Genomic DNA, 19,412 nt, shown 5'->3' on the forward strand with positions numbered 1-19,412 from the left:
TCACCTGAAGCAAAGTGTCAAAGTGCCCAATGCACTACTCTGTCTTTTATTGACCATCCCATGTGACATCTTTGCAGGCTCTCCTGTGAACCACAAGTTCATATACTTCTACTTTTTATTAATTTTAAGGGTGAGCTGAACAGGGTGGATTTCAGTGGAACAACTGGCACAGTAAATGCTCATGCAACTTCAGCAGAAGTAAAGATGCATTCAGAATCTAGTGTAAATTATAGCACAAATTATAGCTTCTTTCTAAGGAGGATTGGCAGTATTTTAATATAAAGATTTTTCTTCAATCTAAGCAGGAAAACAAAAACCCCTAAAACCTCACTTTCCAACTAACAAATAAAAAAAAAAAAATCCAAAACATCACCAACAACCTGCTTTTAAAGAAATCAAAATATCCAGTAAATTGTGTGCATTTGTTTTATTTTAAGACGTATTAAGTTGCATAATTGTTTCTGTCTTTAAATAAGGAGCCACTATTCCCATGAGAGACCCCACAGTGCCAGAAGCACTGCAGCAACTCTTCAGACACTACAGTCCCAGAGGCAGTGGGGCATAAAAAGTAAAATAAACCAGCTTTTGGAAAGTAATTAGTGTAAAATGGATTTGATGTCAAGCCAAGGCAAAAGTGACCAATTTTCTCAACTGGAAGTTGACAAACATCATTAGAATCAAGGTCTGCATCAAAAGATTTTAATTGTACATAATCAGTGCTTGCTATCAGAGAGAAATATTAAGGGGAGAGTTCTAATGTTGCTGAAAAAACATTCATTATCTTGGCAATAGTATAACAGTGAACTTATACCAGCTATTAATTAGATTTGTAACACTTGATTTGGGAGTTAGTTGTGTGATATATGACCAAGATTTTGTAAATAACTACTGTCTTTATATGTTTTCAAAAGAAGAAGGGCCTCTCTTCTGTTTCTCTCTTGGGATTTTCTGATACTTTCAAGATCCTTTTAATAAGCACCAAATATGTGTAGGTTCATATGGGCAAAAAGAAAAGAGTGTTTTAAAAAGATACATATTTTTCATTCCCCCATTTAGAAGGATTTCAAATTTTAGGTCCAGCCCTGTGGGTTTCAGATTTTGAATATGATCTCAATAGAGTTTGATTCCACTAATACTTTCAAATTACTGTTGTTGTTGTTTTGGGAAAAAAAAACCCTTGAATTTTCTTATAAAGTGTATATATGTCATAAATAACTGCATACTGACAAAAATGTGGATATAATATCTTTCTTTTAGCTAAAATACAGGACAGTTATTTAGTGTAGAACGTGCAGTACTATAAAAACATGATATTTACATTTTCATAAGGAGATGGAATATGAGAGAAGTTCTTATTAGTTCAAAGTATAGTTCAAAGAGATTTTTTAAATCACCACACCAGAAGCTGCTCAGACTTTAGTAAGCTAACCACAGAAAGGTTTGAGACTTTTCCATTACATGCAGTTGCAAATTCAGACTTTTTCCTGTTATCTGTTGCTTTTCTCATCTCTGCCTGGTCTTTCCAGTTTCTGCTCCTTTATTTTTTCCCCCCTGGATATTTGTTCTCAACTATCTAAAGTAAAGAGGAAAGCATAAAAAAAAATTATTATTTAGAAGAAGTAAGGTTTTAGTCAGATAGGTAAGTAAAGTTTTTATTCAGATATCAGTCTTTTAACCTCTATATTCTCTCCTTGTTACTTTTTCTTCTATCTCAATTTGCTCCTTTTCCAATATTTTCTTCCTCTTCCCCTTCTTATTTCTGTGTTTTGCATTCTGGCCTTCACGAATTTTCTCTTGCATGTTCTGTATTTCTGAGTTACCTCTGTATTTAAGGAACACAACTTCTGTTTCAGAAAGAATTCTAATTATAAAATGTACCTATGATCTGGGTGTTTGAGTGGCTGTGTTGTGGCGAGCTTAGAAAAGGTACTCTAAGAAGGGAATGTTCTTCACTGGCTGATATTTTATAGCAGTTGTGAAGCAGCAAGAGTTGTTCAAATCTCTGATCTATGCATTTGTATGTTCAGACAAATTGCACATAGAGTTTAGTAAGGATGGTTTAGAGTAATATTAATAGCAATACTTACTGGAACACAAGAAAGTTCTGCATATCCTCTCTGGTGCTCATAGGGATAGAGGTTTAGAAAAATATGAGACAACTCACAGTCAATAAAATTTATCAAAACATGCCAAATTTTTCTTAAAAGGTTTATTTAAAGCTGCTAATGGCTTGGAATCAGGATTTCTTTCCAGCAAAAGCTCTAAAAATTGTAGCAGTCACTTCTAAGCATTTTTGGGGAAAAATTGCCTTACATTCCAGTGGGATTTTTGGGCTGTGTAATAGTACATGTATGTGGAGGGGGATGGCATACTTTCTTTTCTATTTGAGCAAGGAAAGAGAGGTAGAGGATAAAGCAACAAATGTGCATCCCCGCATCAATAATACTTTCTTGACTTTAAGACCACTGTGTGTTCAATGCAGTCACCTGACAGAGCCAGAAGAGTGTGCCAATGCCTTATCTCTCTGCTGAGCTGGTCCAGAGTGTTTGATGAAGTGCAGTCAACAAGAAAGATAACTATGAAGTGCTCCCACCCTTTCATTTCTGCAAATCTTTTGCCATGGGACTGTGTCAATCTGCAAAAAGAAATACCTTCTCTCCCTTCCCTGTTTGTTTTTTTTTGTTGTTGTTGTTTTTTGGGTTTTTGGTTTTTTTCGCTGTTGTTTTTTTTTTTTGGTTTTTTTTTGTTGTTTTGTTTTGGTTTTGGGGTTTTTTTTTGGTTTTTTGTGGTTTTTTTGCTGTTGGGTTTTTTTTGTTTTTGTTTTTGTTTGTTTTTTGTTTGGTTGGGGTTTTTTTTAGTTTTGTTTTGTTTTGTTTTTTTTAAAACGCAAAACATTTTAATTTCCCTGTGGAAAAGAATGGGTTGTTTTATGTCTGGACCCAGTGTGAAATACTTTACTGATTTGAGAATTTAAGGTTTCTGTGTTGGCCAGCCCAGAAAATGATATGTCTGAACTTCATTGAAATGTAGTTTGAAGACAATTAATTAAAGATGCTGACTATTTCTAAAATGCCCTGAAAATATTTCTTTGCAAACACATAAAACAGTTCCAGGTGTTGGATGAAAGGCAACGTTGCTTCTTGATCTCGGCAGTGAACAGTAGGATAATGTACAGCTCAGTAGCGTATTAACATTTTCAAAGACTATGATTTCCACTTCTTATCATACAAAAGAGAAACCCAAAAACCTGAAAACATAATGCAAAGGAAGGGAAGGTGTAGAAATAATGTTAGTTAATTTATCAGCTGCCTGAAATGCTAAGTGGAGCCAAGTTAAACATTAATAAACATAAATCATATTCATCAGAGTTGAGTAAATCTTTGCAAACATTTTCCTTCCTTTAAGCTTCAATTTTAAATTTTAAAAATGTTTCTAATGGTGATTATATTTTGACAAATTATGTAGGTCATGACTTATAAGTAGATTCTACAGTGGTCTGAATATTTGTACATGAGGTATTGCAGCACAAGTGATAGAAAACTGAGTCAGGGAAGAAAGCAGCAGTATTACCCATATTCTCTGTCAAAGCTGTCATCTTTTGGCACTAGTGCTTCCTCTGCACTTTCATGGTGGGCCTCTGGCAGCTGCTGCTCATAAGAAGACTGTATCTGAAAAGATTGATACCAGCCTTCATTTAAATAAAATAACTTTTGGAAAAATGGTTGGAACATACTTAGGCATGAAATGGGAAAATTCTACACTGTTTCCTCCTCACAATATTGAAAAATGGGCCATGTTGTGCAAAATCTATATGAATGATCTTTATGTTGCTTATCTTTTCTGGCTGGATAGGATATAAATGTTAGGGCTGTGTATTAAGATTTGCAAATACACATTTAAACCTTAATTTACTCTATCATCTAAAAGACTTTGAGGACTTTATTAAATTGTTTGTGTGAAATAAAGCTGTCTAGAAATAAAATTCAAGTTGAAAATAAAGTAAGTAAAGCAGATACTCAGATGTTCCATACAATTTTTTTTTCTGTTGAGTAAATATGATTGGAAAATTATTTACATTTAAAAATGTAAAATAAAGAGATTTGCATTAGAGGGAGAGCTTTAATTAAGATGGAAGCAATAAGACTTTTAAAAAAAGAAAAAGTTAGAATATACATCTGAATATCCAGTAGATGGAGCTTCTTACCTCTAAAATGTTTAATTTGTCTTTAAAGCAGTTGTTGAGATGCAGTCCAAAACTAAATACAAAAATTCCAGCAAAGATTGTATCAAAGCCAGATAAGACTGTGAAAAAAAATCTTAAGCTGCTTTTAGAAGCATATTTGCATGCTGTCTTTTCCTCAATGGAACATTTAATGATGCAAAAATAAGAGTATTTGATTAGGAAATATTGGACATATTCTTATCGTTTTCTGTCTGTTTTTTGTTTGATCATGAAGTTTTTTGGTTTCCATATTTATTGATGGGTAATGTGTAGATTTGCACATTCAAGGGTTAAGCAGCAATTCCTATTAATAACTGCAGATTTCAGCACCAGAGAGCACCAAGTAATAATTTTGAGATTTCAGAAAGACATAATGAATACTGAGTTTAATATAAGTCAGAGAAATGTTTTCAGATACTCTGCATGGAATTAATTATCCTTAATTTCTGTTGAGGAGATATTAGAGGCTAATATAATTAGACACTTTTTAAATGAAATATTATTTTTAATTAAAGTTAATATTTTTGGGGAAAACTTGAGATAACTTGAGAATAGACTAATATGTTCATATTTTTATTGTAGAATGATATTTGAGCTAGCCTTTAGTTTTGATGAAGGATAACATTTACCCTTTTATATATAGCATGGTTGTCCAGAAAGTCTGAACAGTGGCAGAAAGCTGACTTCAAAGATACATAAAGGTTTTGGCAAGGTTGGACTTTGAAAACCAAGGGAAGGCAGTTGCTGCACCTTCATATTTATATTCTAGGGGCATATTCAATAATTTCCTCTGAAGCAGTTTGGATTCAGCTTCTGATGCTTGAAAAGATACCTAAAGCTCAGCCTGTGTTGAGGCAGACAAAAGGCTGAAGACCTTAGTGTCAAGTGTCTGTAGCAGTCAGACCTAGACATTGGTAGGTATTTGAATTTGGTGATGATTGATAAAAAAGCAGTAAAAATTCTTAGGGTTTATGTTGCTGCTGTGAGTGATTTTGCATTAATATTGCACAAATATCTGTGGAATCTGGTGCTTTTGGAATAGCATGATATATAATTCAAGGTCTAATTAAAATAAATCATGAATACCTTAGGATTTCTGTATATATCAGCCAAGGTTTCATTCTGTTTTACTCAAAAATATAGAAGTCACAGGACAGAGCAGGACTGGACAACTGGAGAGAGGCAGTGTCTATTAGCTTGGACGAAGTGTGTCTTTGAATCTTGTGAAATAGTGCAGTTCAGATTAGCAAAGAGATTTTCAGATTGTCTGTGCCTATCAGTATAGATGTGTCCTAACATCTTTTGTGGATTTTAAACCAGATGATGTCAATAAATAATGACAAATTATCTCTGACTTTGTCCCCCTCCCTGAGTTCCTTGTACACAAGTTCATACACTCTTTTCACACAGGACCACAAAAAAGTAAAGATTTAAAAATGCATTAAAAATTCAGGTTTTCCTTAGGAATCCATTTCACAAACATGCCTCTCTTTGCATTAATTCACATCTGATTCTTACTGCCTTTAATGTTCCTTTTTTGAATTATTAAATCCCACCACAAGATATAGGAATTCCTCCCATCCCTTCCCAAAAAGCTATTTTTCCCTTTCTCTAGAGAAAATGGCAAGTCTTCTCTCTGTATTTTCTTTTCTTTTTATTCTTTGCTATCTCCAGAGACAACTGTTTCTGCATTGGTGGAAAATTTGTTTCAGTAGTTTCCCATGGGGCAGACCTGCACCTTGAGAAAAAACTCCTCTGGGTTTCTGTTCTTTGTGCAAGGCCAGAGAAACACAGAGGGAGGCTGTGCTTGCTGAGCTCCCTGCCAGCAGAAGCCAGGGAAAGATGCTGCGAGGAGCCTCCCTTGTTCTGGTGCTGGTGGATGCATGGGTAGTTGGACGCAGTGGGCAGCATAAGGATTAGGTTCAGCAAAGAAAGTCAGGGAAGCTGAAGGGAAGACACTTTTGGAGTCTCTAGAGGTTAGCAACAGGGGTATAGATGTTCATACCAAGCAGACATGAGACTTCTCATCTCTAATTCCTGATCCTTCGTGGCCCTTTAAAACCGTGTTGGCAGAAATCGACAGACTACCTTTGAAGTCTGTAGAGAAAGATGCAAGATAGAAAGAAAAGAGAGCTGGACTTGTCAGCTGGAACTGGAAATACGGTGCAGGCTTTCAGGGGTCCCTGAGGCCTCTACTTTCAAATCAGTGAAAGAACAGCTCTACGTGAAAGAACAGGGGCTTGTTGTACTCCAGAGTGGGAGAATGAGCTCCTGGGGCTCTGCTGAATGAAAGGGAAAATGAAAAGGAGGGAATGCTGCTCAGAAACACTATTTTGTGTGGCATGAAGTTCAGCTGTCTCCTACCAGTTCAGAGTAGGGGACTGTAGCATGACATGATGAGGGTTAAGTTGAGACCAGAGGGCAAACTGCATAGCCATAGGCATGAAAGTGTCTGTGAAAATGCTTTGCTCAGGGCCCTCCAACACTACATTCTCAGTGGTGGTAATGGCAGAAGAGTGGCCCTTTGTGCTGTGCTGCTGAATGGGGTAGGATGCTTTCAACAATTTTTCTTAACAAACATTGATAGAGGGAGAGCAGATGACATTAATAAATATCTTGTTTGTAAAAATCACTGCAAGATGCAGGATTGATAGGGAGGAAAATCTGGATGTTGAAGGAACTGTTTATTCACAATATGCATCCATAAAACAGCTGAAATATAATTTCTTAGAAAGCATATGAGATTTATTGTTCACATTCTCATTTTGCACAAATCTTTGTTACTTGGTTCAACACAGAATATATAAAACGTCATAGATGCTTTGAAAACAGTATTGCAAAGCACAAAGCAACAAAAATATTCCACCCCTATTGTGCATGTTCTTCAGACAACATAGTTTCACTACCAACATCTAAAAAAACATGCAGAAATAGGTCAACAACCCCTTTGAATGACTTTACAGTATATTCAATGGTGCACTTAGACAAAAGAAATTCAACTCACCTGACTGCTAAAGTTAACTGAACAAGACAATTTCTTACATGACAAAGATCTGCACACTATAGCTAGCTGTATTGTAGTGATGTAGTAATATTGGGTAACTTTCATTTTATGGAGTGGACCTGAACCTATATTTTATTTGGTTTGGGTTGGCTTGTCTTTTGTAAAGCTACAATTAAAAAGACGTAATTATTTCTTAGTATGGCTGAGGGTGATATTTAACTAAAAACAATCCAGAGGAAAACAAGCTTGTGAATCTATAAAGGGATCAGAATAATGCGGTTATGGTAGTTAAGGTTTAGTGCAAAAACAGTTCAAAGAAAGTAGGACTGTAATTTAAAGTAACATCTCATTAGTTGGTTTAATTACTCACTGCCAGCTCTAATTGGTTTTTAAGCCTGGAAACCAAAAAGAAACATAGCACTTTATGAAAAAGAAATTATTTTTACCCCCGGTAAGTTAGACAGAAGATGAAGGTTCCTTTGGCAAAACATAAGATTCTGACAAGGTTTTTTAGCTACTTTGAATTATACTGATTGTTCTGTATTTAGAAATTAAGTCAAACAGCTGCAATATTAATTGCATCTTCCTCTAGCATTTTCTTAACTTTTCCATATCAGCAACAAAAGTATTTTAAAACTATTCCTAAGCCCCGTATGTAGATAAGCAGTTTACTAGGTGATAATTTAATGTAAAATGTTTCTTTGTATCCTCACAAGCCTTCTAATAGAGAGCTATCTTCAACCCTCTCTGCCATGTGTTAGCTTGTATAAGTAGCTGTCAGAGACCATGGCACACAAAGTTGTGCTTAGTAACACAGAACAGAAAGACCATCCCAAAAGAAGACGAGCAACCCACCTAGAAAATGAGTAATAATGAGAAAACTACATACTTTTGATGTTTATTAGCCCAGTATGAAATCTATGTTAAATCATGAGTTAGGCTTAGGGACTACAAGTTCCTGTCCATCAGAGAAGGGAATTATGTGCTAAGTCTCTTTCTGATTAGACTTTATTAAGTAATTTCTTTTCCCTTGGCCCAGAAATCCAGAACACCTTGAAACACTAGTTCTCCTTTAAAATTAAATCTTGCACATTCTTTTCATTTCAGGTGCTTCAGATTTCATAAGAATGAATATTCTAAGACATCATATAAATCCACAAGAATTTACATGAGTCTATTACTCTCATAAGAAAACCTCCCAGGTTGAGTCAAACCATGAAACAGTGCCTTACCAGCTCCGGTTGATTAAATATCTTAGCAAAAACTAGAAAATCAATCTTTTAATTGGCTTCTTGGAAAATCAAGGAGAAACTTTATAATTGCTTGCCTAGTCCTGAAGTGGTAGGTAGTTTTTCTCCCCAACTATCTCAGGTGCAGCAACAGTGTCTCACTTTTGACACTGACCCTAGTCAACATTCTTCTACTTCCTTTGAAACAGATCACTTTTGAAAGGCTTTCCTCATAAATTCTCCAAGTAAGATGAAATATTTTGGTATTTTACAGTGCTTTCTTGGTCTTTCCTGCACTGGGATGGGTACATGAGGCTGGTGGGAATGTGAGAGTCAGACTATGCTGATGACCTTTACTTCTGTGGCTCATTCCTGTGTTAGGCATTGATATCCTTAATTAGTGGCTGGAAGAGATGAAGACATTCATATAATCTAGATAACGGAGTTAACCAAGGATTCCTGAGCACATTTTATTACTTGCATTTTCAATATAGGGTTTTGTTTAAAATGCATAATATTGTAAATGGCAGCCAAAATTTTCTGGGCAAATATATTCAAGCCAAACCAACTTTAGAAAAATTAACATGAAGTAAATGTGTGTCATTTGAGTCAACATTTTTCCCACGCACTTTGCAAAACAAAATCAAAATCATCATTCTGTCCAAATTAATTTTTCACATATTTTTAAAATAAAATTTTAAAAAACCAAAAACCAAGATTTAAGATTTTAGAATCTGTGTTTTCTAAAATTTATGTGTTCATAATCTTTAAATCTCTACCTTATTTGGAACTATTCCTTTCAAGAATCTACCTTCTTTTGAACATTCAATGTCATCATAACTACAACAACAGGTAGTGAAAATGTTAAGTCTGGACTCCTCAGTTTTAACAGATGAAATATTTTTCAGGAGTAGCCTTGATCATGAAATTAGTTCTTCCCAGGCCTTCCAATCCTTTTAAAATTTCAAGACAAAGGTATATTTTTGTCTGTGTTGTGAAGATGGGATTGTTGTCTATTTTGAATAATTCCTTTTTGAGTCAATCTTGACTGGCATCTGTAGTGATGCTTTCAGTTAAATATTGATTATTTATATAATTATCAGACCTGCCTATTTGTGACAGTAGCTGCTTTAAAACACAGTGTATATGGTGAAGGCAATAAGATAGTAGAACACTTCATTAAAATTACATCTATGTTTCAAATAATTGAAGGAAATTACAAATATTTTTAAGATGTGCCTGTAATTTAGATGCCTTTACAGTTTTGAATATAATTTTCCTAGTGCATTTCCCTGAAGCAAAAAAGAAACTAAAAGAAAGAAACAAAAAGGAAACTAATTATAGTTGCTTCCTTGCAGTTTTTCCATTCTCTGAGGCACCTTTATGACCAATCATGATACCTTCTCATTTCAGAGCTAATGAGCCAAGAAGATGAAAGTTGTTTCAATTCTTGTTCTTCTATTTCTACTGTTGGAATTGTTCCTGTGCTTCAAGACTTCTAAAGGGCTGAACTAAACAAAATAAAGGTTTTGGTACTGCATTCTCAAAGCAATGTTCATATTATAGCTCATTGCATTCTCTTAAATGACAGCCTTTTATGTAGTTGCTTATGTTTGTGTGTTATGTGGAACAGAAAAGCAAATCAAAATTGGGTTACAGATTCGGGTACCCTAAATACTCACTTTTAGCTCATAGAACATACAGTTATATATATATAATGTTTTAAGAGAAAATATAAATCAGATATGTCTGCTGTAATTAGACAGTTATTAGGTGACATTCCTGCTTAAAGAAAATGTCATAAATTGAGATTGTTAGAAGCTGCATTATTCCTTTAATCTCACCTAGTAGATAATGCCATAATAGGTAATAGAAAAAATACATACCAGGGCATTAGTTGAGCATTAGTAGAAATTTTCAAAATATGTTATTTTATTACTGTTAGTTTAAGTACTTTACTACAAAGTAGTTTAATACTAGTTTAAGTCCCATTCTGACATAGATATAGTCTTTGGAATATTAGAAGTTAGAAATGGGGGGGGGGAACCCAAAAAAATAAACAAGAAAAAAACTGAACAAAACAAAAAACCCCCACCACATTTGAAGTTCCTGAGAAAAACAAAGTCAGGTGAAGCAGGAAGAGATATCCATTATTATTAATTTTTGATAAAGACAATATGTTGTGGTCTATATCTTCATTGGATGTCTTTGTCTTTCTGCCTGAAAAAAAATTTGCACTCTGCCAGTCCAAATGGCACATTCATTAAGAATAAAGGAATTAAAGTAGCAGCATTTAGCCAGAAACTTAACCTCAAAAATTGTTTTAGAGTTGTACTAGAAGCAGAAGTACTGATGTTTGGCATTTACATAATAATGTATTTTTATACAAACTCTTCTACTTTATCAGCCAAGGCACATGACTGGTCTGCTGGGTATGCATAATCTTCTGAACATAAGATTTAATTTGGGACCTTACTCACAGGTTAAATTAAGCAATATTTAGGAGATTTAAGCCAAAATTAGCAGAAAAGATGATTGAGAAAGGTATTTTTTATTTAAAGAGTCACAAATTTTTTTACAAAGGAGTTTTAGACCTTGGCCTATGTGTGAACACAGACCAAATGAAGCCCCAATACTGATTTCTTCAAATCACTTTTTAACTTCCAGCTTCACATTCTGGTCTTGCCCACTACCTCATAAGCTGCATTGACCCAAAATAAGTGATAATTGGACAAATAATTCCAAGATGCCTCCTACAGAAGAATTTTAAGCAAGCAATTGTTCATAATTCACTGTACCAGAAACCAGAATAACAAAAAATAACCAAGATTAGATATCAACAAGAAATAAAAAGTCCTGATAGAATTTTCAGTACATTTTGGACTACCTATTTAAATTATTGCTTTTCTCCTATTAAATAACAATTGTACCAGTTTTTCAGGATATCAACTATGATATTTTTTTTCCCAAGAAGGCAGTTACTGTATCATGGGTTTTTTAAGTGATGTGGGCAGCTTTCTTGGCAACTAAATCCTGTGCCTTAAATAGAGCTTTTGATTTGGGGTTAAAAATGAAAGGGAAATCCCTGTGAATCACTTATGTCCCATATATTGTCTGCAATAAAAAAATTGTACAGATTTTCTGGAGTAAATTTATCCCAGAGGGGTAGCCAAACATTTATTTTCTAACTTACATGAACTTTTCTTGAAGTATTCTTGGGGTTTTTTTGTGAATTTCAAGACAATAATAAAATAATAATTATGAAGCATAATGCATAAAGATGTTGTGCTTTTTGTAGGATTAAGAGACGTTTGCTTGTATGAATGACTGAGTGCTTTGCCCCCAGCTGAATATAAAAATAAGCATCTCATGAGACACAATCAGTATTGTGATTTTTTTTTTTTTGGCTGCCTTAAAAAAAACATAATAAGTCTATTTGTATTTTGAAATGTACTGAGAGCCACAACAGATCATTAAGTTCTTCTCAATTCCACCTGATGGAGCATGTAGAAGAGTCCCCTGCAATATTGAATTAGTGACACTTTCATTATATGAAACTATTTCTGTACCCAGGCAAAACTATTCCTGTAATATTCCTGTCTCACTGTGTTTTGTATACGTGGAAGACTGATTTGCGTGATCATTCTTGGGCCTTTATGGTTCACTTAGAGTTGATGAAGTTGTGTGTTTGAGCTGTGGACCTTATTGAGCTGTGTTATTGCTTTGGCACTATTTAGTGTGTGAACATGTAAGGATAACAGGAGAGCAGTTTCTCTATTCCATAAATTTCTGTATATTTGTGGGAGAATTGTAGTAAAGTACAACAGGTAAAATAACTTTTATGCTCATATTTTGAAATAAGTGACTGAAATAAAATTTAAATTAACTCAAATAGTCACTGTATGCTAACTAGCAGTAAAGTATACAGGTACCAAGACAACATAACATGCCTTTCAGTGTAGTTTTCTATACCAAACTGTATTTGCAGGTCATGTTTTCAATATCTAATTTAAAAATTACTGAGTACATTAAAAAATATCTATTCCTATTTGTTGTTGATATTACTAGTAAAACAACCTTTGCCTATATTGCACATTTTCACTATATTTTTATTATAGATTAAGAATTCCTTTTCTATTAGTAAGCTGTTCATACTAGTGCTGTCTGTGATGAAGGACTTTAAATTATACCTAGCAGATATCAGCATGGGAATTTAACAAAGAAAATCTTGATAAATTATACCTAGCAGATATCAGCATGGGAATTTAACAAAGAAAATCTTGAAAATTTGTCGTCCAGGTTAAACAAGAAAGCCTTCACCCAAAGGGATTGTTAAATCAAAAAAACATGTATTTGATCTTTTATTTTTTTTCCTCTTCCCCAAAAAGAAAGATGATCATCAATATGCCTTTAAAATATAATCCTACCTCCTTCTTTTTTATTTTTTTACCCAAGTTTATTTTTAATGGATACTTACATATGTAAAAGTCTTTGTTTACTTTGTTTGTAGTTCTTATTGTTGTGACTGTAGTTGTGCATTGAACCATTGTATTTGGGTACATTTTGCTGTTGCCTTCAATAGGACTAATTCCATCAGTAAAGCTGTTCAGACATTTATGGGGTTCACTCTTTTCCTCAAGGAAAGTTTCAAAATGTAGCAATATTCAAAATAACAAAGATATTTGCTCCTAAGGGAAAAAAAAAAACAAAACAAAAAAAACCACAGGAGAGATAAAATCAAAGCCTCAGAACTAAGCCTCAAGCATGAGTGGCAAAACCAAGAAAAAATAACTCATGTTTTTTTATCTGTGGTCATATCCTCTATTTTTTTTTTCTATGATTCAGCACCAATTCACAAATTATTGTCAAAAGCAATATTAAAACTTTAAATGGGTTACCTGTGATACCTTATAAAATTGGTATGCATTTTGTTGCAAAATAATACCAATTCCTCAAGATCAATAACTAGAAAGAATTATTCTTTGTTCTCATTTCCTTCCTGAATGTTGTATTGAAATTCTTTCTTTTTAGTGTACTTCCTCCAAAATCTTCAGTCTATCTTGCATTCTGTCCTTTTTTGATCTTCCAGGTCTTTGTGTAGCTTTTATTTTAACATACTGATGACTGAGTTAATGACTTTATTTCTTTTTTGTCAAATGTACTTGAGTTTTGCATTTGTTGCTAATTAGAAATCAAATGAATCTCATTAAAGGGGTCTTGTAACCTTTTCTACAATGAGAAAGGGCCAAGATTTCTCATCTGAAAAACTGTAGAACTGTCAGTACCTAATGGGTTTGTCAATGCTATTAGATGTAAATAATAAACATAGAAAATGACTTGACATGAACTATTGCTAAAGATCAACAATGAGCTTTACAACAAAAATCAATATTTTTCCAAGAGAGTGACTATTTATTGAAGGCAATAAAAGCTCTGGTGAGAGAACAGGAACATTTTCCTGTACAATTAGCCTAGATCACTTTTGAAAATGCGAAATGGAAAAATGATGGCAGATCCACACGAAATAAGTGTGCTATATTTTGCTAAAGAGTGTTTTCATATACTTTTCCATAGATAATGAAGACTATATACTTGGATTAGGTTTGCCTGGCAAGGTTTTGGTAGTGGAGGAGGGGGCTACAGGGGTGACTTATTTGAGAAGCTGTCAGAAGTTTCCCCTGTGCCTAACAGAGGAAAGGCCAAATGGAAAGATCCAGCATTGGCCGAGACTGATCCTACAGTGACAGTGGCAGCACCTCTGGGATAAAACATTTAAAAAGTAGGACAACATCCTGTACAACTGGAAGAAAGGAATGAGAATATGTGAAATGAACAACTCTGCAGACACCCAAGTCAGTGCAGAAGGAGCAAGTGCTCCAGGAGCAGGAGCTGAGATTCTCCTGCAGCCTATGGTGAAGGCAGTGGTGAGGCAGGATGTCTGACCACTGCCCATGGAGGATCTCACACTGGAGCAGGTGGATTTTCCTGAATGAGGCTTTGTCATGATGAGAAACCTGCTCTGGAGCAGTCTCCTGTACCTCCACAGAGAAGGAGTCCCAAGCTGGAGCAGATTTTCTGAGAGCATTTGTGGGTTCATGGGGAACCCAATCTGGATCAGTCTGTTCCTGAAGGACTGCACCTTGTGGAAGGGACCCACACTAAAGCAGTTCATGAAGAACCCCAAGGGAAGGATCCATTGGAGAAGTTCATGGAGGACTGTCTCACTTAGAGGGGAGGGCATAGTAGAGCAGAAGAGGAATGCAAGGCATCGTCTCCATGAGAAGAAGGTGTGGTAGAGACAACGTGTGATGAACTGACCCATGAACTCCCATTTCTCATCCTACTGCACCACTGGGGCAGGGAAAATAAAGACTTTGGGAATAAAGTCGAGTCAGAAAAGAAGAGAGGAATGGAGGAAGATTTTTAAGGATTTGACTTTATTTCTCATTACCCTACTTTGCTTTGATTGGTAATAAATTAACCTAATTTCCTCAAGATGATTCTCTTTTGCCAGTGTAGGTAATCAGTAAGTGATACCCCCTGTCCTTATCTCAGTCCAAGACCCTTCTCTTTTATTTTTCCTTCCTTATTTTTCCAACGAATCGTGGAAGTGAGTGATGGATCAGCTTTTCTGGGCACCTGGCCTCCAGCCAGGGTCAACCCACCACAAGTGTAAGTCTGTTACATTATAGAAAGCTTTTTCATATTTTTTTCCTGTGTCATTTTAGTGTGTGGTCTTTGGTTTAAACTTACATTTCTAATTTCTCAAGAAATTGCAATCTCTTTGATATGATGATATAATCTTTATTTTATCCAGATATTTTCACACATTAAAATATGGTAAAGAGCATTAATGCACATTCATTAACGTAGCAATAGGATTTGCAAATAGTAAAATAGTGAAAGTTTCTTCCCCCCATCCATTACAGTCAATAATATATACCTTGATATTTTTAAACAGTGTATCCTTCTAAAGGATCTAGAAACCTAGAAACAGCTGTTTTGTTTTCAGAGCTGGTTAATGTACCCAGAACCTTTGTAAAATCTGCTTCACAGCTTCAGTGGTTGTTCTACAGGTAACTTTTTACATTTTTTTCCTAATGTCCTTATCAAAGAATAGATGACTGCAGACTTGGCTCTTAGTATATACTTTTAAAAAGTGCACAAATTTTCTTTATGATGTTTTGAATATTTAAAGCATTATATAAATGGCAAGACTAAAATTGTCAAGATGATACAGCATTTGAAGGAAATCAACTACAAAGATAGATCAAAGAAAAACACTGATGTTCTTTATATATAAGAGGATCATTCAGTTGGGTTTTAAAAACACACACATACAGCACATATGATATATAAATCATACATATATCTAATTAAAATTTTAGTGATGACCTATAACTAAGACAAACCATGTCTGGTTTATTAGAAAAGTATTTCAGTTGTTTATAAGCTTTTTACAAGACTGCCCAAATTTAATTGTTTGGGTGGAATTTGAAGGCTAATTTTCTTCCTCAGGGTTGCTTTCTGCAAAGTTTTAGAGAAATGATCAAAAGGTTTATTCTAATTAGTCTAAGGAAATCACATTGTTTTTCATGTGATAAAAGATCAAGAATGTTCTGTTTGGTTTTAAAGAAATGAATAAAACTTTGTGGCATGAACATGAAAATCAGAAAGTTGTCTTATTTAGGCATGAGTGGTGAATTTTGCTATTCTACAAAACTTGTACTAAAGTTGCTACCTAGGAAAACTTCATTTTGTACATGCACGGCCATGTGTAGAGATAAGCTTGAGTATGACCTGTCCCTAAAAATTGGCATAGCAGACGTTCACCCGAATAAATTGTTCCAGGGGAATGGGAAGTAACCACAATGATGCTGAACTCAGAAGTAGGAGGATTTTCATTTTTCTTGGTCTTTCCTTCAGTGGTAGGTATTTGATTAAGAGATGGAAGGATCTTAAAATGCGATGGATGAAGTTACTGAACAGGAGCTATATCAGATGGGGAGAGATAAGGAGGTACACAGGCAGTCTGTGATGGACGGACATAGGAGATTAAGGCTGATAAATCTGGTGTGGATCAGCCAAATAGGGATTTATTATAAAGACAAATACTTCATAAATTATGTTGAATTGAGACTCAGAAAAAAGGATGGAAAAAGATGCACAAATAATGATGAAAAATCTTAATTTTGACACTGTCAAACAATTCCATGCTTAATTTTTAACCTTGCTAAATTCCTTTTCCTAATGTTTATTATTGTGTATCCTTTTGAATTTTAGTGGATGAATAAATACAAATTCAAAGAAAGATTTCTAGCTAAATTTAAATTTGTTCTTTTATATATATATGAGTAGGCTTTGACTAAGAAATGTTTTCACCAGAAGCAAAAGATCACAAAAAAAAATTACAAAATATCCACATGTAAGGACAAATTGTTTAATTGCATTTGTGGTTAAGTCTTGAACAATGAGGAAAATTAATCATACTGGTCTTCATCTCTTCAGGAAGTAGCTATGCAATGACATGCCCAAAGAACTCCATGCACAGGAAACTGTGAACGTGGGAACAATAGTACACATTAGGATAATCCTGTGTGTAGGACAGTGTCATCCTGACAAAGTCAAGAAACAGATGAATGAAGACCCCTCACTGAACTTATAATAAAGAAACAGATAACAGAATCACAGAATCATTTAATTTGGAGTTCATTGAACTCAACCTTTGACTGATCAACTAGACCATTGCAGTCAGCGCTGTGTCCAGTTGTTTCTTGAAGACTTCCAGGGATGGTCACTCCAACACTTCCCAGGAAGTGAATAATTCTTTCCATGAAAAAACTCCTACTGATGTCAAACCTGAACTTCCCCTAGCACAGCTTGAGGCCGTTTCTTGTGTATAGTTCTCGCGTAAACTTTTTCTTGTGTATAGTTGCCTGTGAGAAAAGTTCAAACCCCTCCTTGCTACAATGTCCTTTTGGGTGGTTGTAGAAAGTGATAAGGTTACCTCTGACCTTCTTTTTCCCCACCCTAAACAACTCAGCTCCCACCTCCACTCCTCATAGGACTCCACTCTCTAAACCCTTTACATGCTCTATTGCCCTTGTCTGGACATATTCCAGTATCTTAATGTTGTTCCAGCAGTGAGGGTCAAAAACTGGACACAGGATTTGAGGTGCACTCATGAGTGCTGTGTACAGAGGGACAGTCACTGCCCTGGCCCTGCTGGACACACTCTTGCTTTCACAAATCCAGGTACCATTGGCCTTCTTGGCTACCTGGGCAGAGCTTGCTCATCTTGAGCCAGCTTGACCAGCACCCCCAGGTCCTTTGCTGCTGGGCAGCTTCCCAACCACTCTCTCTGCAGACTGTCACTCTTTATGGGGTTGTTTTGACCCAAGGGCAAGACCCAGCACTTGACCTTGTTGAACCTCATACCACTGGTCTCAGCCTCTCCATATCCTTCTGTAGAGCTTTTCCAACCTCCAGCAGTTCAACACTTACCCAGCTTGGTGTCCGTGAATTTAGTGATGGTACACCTCATCCCTTCATCCAGATCATTGATAAAGACTTTGAACAGGACTGGACTCAAAACTGATCCCTGGGGAATACAATTTGTGACCAGCCACCAACTGGAATGATAACAATAGTAATGTTACACAGAACATGAATCTATTTTCTTTTCATTAAAACACAGCTAAATTAGTCAGTTATAAAATCTAGTGCATCCTTGTTTTCTTCAAAATACTACATAGACAATGACAATGTGGAAAAAATTCCCAAATGAATTTTTTGAAACATAAACCAATTTTCAATTATACATAATCTTTCTGAATTCATATTCTTCTGTCACATTATGCTGATTAGGGGAATGCCTTCTTTCCTCATGATTGAAGCAATGAGAGTTAAGAGTAATTATGTGCTAATATTGAAAAAAAGACAAGGAAAAATGTCCATCTCTATAATTTAAAATTATTGTATTTCTTTATAATCATTTATAGAATGTGAGCTTTTCAGGGTTTCAACTGTTCTTTGAGGTTTAAATGATATCACGTGATGTTAAACCAGTGCCTTTATTAAATAAGAAGAGTCTAGATTTTTTAAAAATATATATAGTGATAGTTGTGAATGTCATAGTCATTCAGTATTGTTTCTTCCATGTATTTTCTGACAGCAAAGGTTATTCATGGTTATTCTGAATGAAAGGGGACCAATAAAATAGGGTGAGTAGTACCTAGTGTCACAACTGGCCAGAAAATTCAAATAATGAGAATCTAACAATTTTTGTGAACTCTCAATTAAATTAAAAACAAACAACAACAACTAAATAAACCCTTTAAAAATACAAGACCTCAGTTCTTAAAACTAAGACTTCACAAAAAAAAGCTAGTGTGGTGGAGAGGAAAAAAGGATTAGTTTAAAAATGTGAGTGTTCTTTGAAATGAATTTGAGAGAATTACCTTTAAGTATTTATATTATACTTTAGGAATTATCATGATGCTAGAATTTATTAAGCTGTGTTTTTATTTAAAAATGAGCAAGTTTTCCAGGATTAAGAGGTTTACTGGAATTGTTTAGTGCAGGCTTAACTGATGGCTTACAAGGGGATTAATGAAATGGAGAAGGGTTTTATGAAGGTATTTCCCTACCCATTCTCACAAGGCTGTGAATGCACTAATTTATAGAGCTCCAGTTAATATTTGTACAGTGGGAAATTAATTTGTGTTAGAAAGACACAGTTAAATGTGATCTTCTGCAGCTACTGAATCTCTAGGAAGAGGGAACACCTCTGTTTCCTAAGGATGCAAAGATGTTAATATTCTATAAATTTCTTACAAATGCTTTAGATACTATAAGTTTTTTTCTCTTATATGATGGCTTTTATGTGGATTGTTGCTTCAGAAGTGAGCTATAAAACCCTCATGTCTTCAGTAAAATATTACAACTTTGACAAAAA

The 19,412-nt window shown here is 34.8% G+C and overlaps 1 long non-coding RNA gene across 1 annotated transcript in view; it reads left to right on the plus strand.

Annotated features, from left to right (window-relative positions):
• LOC135304721 (uncharacterized) overlaps positions 1-19,412 on the plus strand; it is a 104,201-nt gene that overhangs the window by 38,743 nt on the left and 46,046 nt on the right. The gene's annotated exons all lie outside the window — the stretch shown is intronic.

Source organism: Passer domesticus, chromosome 1 (genome assembly GCF_036417665.1).
Source record: "Passer domesticus isolate bPasDom1 chromosome 1, bPasDom1.hap1, whole genome shotgun sequence".
NCBI lineage: Eukaryota > Metazoa > Chordata > Aves > Passeriformes > Passeridae > Passer > Passer domesticus.